This window comes from Dendroctonus ponderosae, unplaced genomic scaffold (assembly GCF_020466585.1).
Source record: "Dendroctonus ponderosae isolate FM_Combo_2020 unplaced genomic scaffold, Dpon_F_20191213v2 Dpon_F_20191213_7, whole genome shotgun sequence".
Taxonomy (NCBI): Eukaryota; Metazoa; Arthropoda; class Insecta; order Coleoptera; family Curculionidae; genus Dendroctonus; species Dendroctonus ponderosae.
This window is the reverse complement of record NW_026018916.1, coordinates 3665954-3666944: the sequence shown is the minus strand read 5'-3', so window position 1 is coordinate 3666944 and position 991 is coordinate 3665954. Positions and strand designations below refer to the sequence as shown.

The 991-nt window shown below is 38.8% G+C and overlaps 1 non-coding gene across 1 annotated transcript; it reads right to left on the bottom strand.

Annotated features, from left to right (window-relative positions):
* Positions 1 to 730: 730 nt before the first annotated feature.
* On the bottom strand, positions 731 to 814 carry Trnal-uaa. Its single transcript has one exon. It is a non-coding gene; the product is annotated as a tRNA-Leu (tRNA).
* Positions 815 to 991: the final 177 nt, after the last annotated feature.

Genomic DNA, 991 nt, shown 5'->3' with positions numbered 1-991 from the left:
AATTTGAATATCAGACACTTAGGTGCAAGATTATGCCAAAATTTCATGTTTTCTGTCCCGTTTTTGCTCATTTCTCGGAGGCAAAATGAGCAAGAGCGCTCATTTGTACATCATTCTAGAGAGAAATAAATGGCCTTTTTAGAAAGTGAACCATCGATAAGGAAATGTACGCAGTTTTCTCAAAAAATGCTTGAATTCAAGAAGTTTTAGATTTCGCGTGGTTTTTTTTGATTTGCAAAATCCACTTGAACTTGACGCTGCTTTTTTCGAAGTTTCTCAAGAACCATTCGAGCCAGAGAATCCGTTTTGGCATCGTTGGATTGAGAATTGATTGGGGGGGTAATGACCCCCATAACCCCCCCTGGATCCGCTCTTGCTGGCAATAAAAGTTTTAACCAAGAAACTATTGTTCTTGACCGATTGGCGTTTAACCAGTTTGCAATGGGAAAACGCACCGAGAAAATGAATTTTCCAAAGTTATCCGCCACTTTGTGGTAAAGGCAGGATGAGTAAAGGTTTTCAACTAATCGGAATTATTCAGTGTTTGTAGCCCAATTTCCTGCAATATTTTGCTTCTCATTTTACCAAAATTAGGAGAATTAGCACTTTTTATCATAAAAGTTTCGGGGAAATTAATATCTGTTTGTGGGTCCAAAAATGATTTTCTTTGAAATGCATCTCCATAATTAGGAAAAACAGAAAAATGAGCGAGATGAAAAAATAAAAAGATTGTCAGGTGTGGGGTTCGAACCCACGCTCCCTTTCGAGAACCAGAGCTTAAATCTGGCGCCTTAGACCGCTCGGCCAACCTGACTACATGAGCTTTGGACTATGTCCCTATTCAAATGCGTGCGCCGTTTAAAAGGTCAAATGTTTAGCTACAATATTTTGTTATGGTTTTCTACCAATAAAAACACCTGCAAAACATCCAACGCTATGAAATTCAATCAATACCACCCGAAAATATTGCTCTATGCTCTAGAGGGGGACT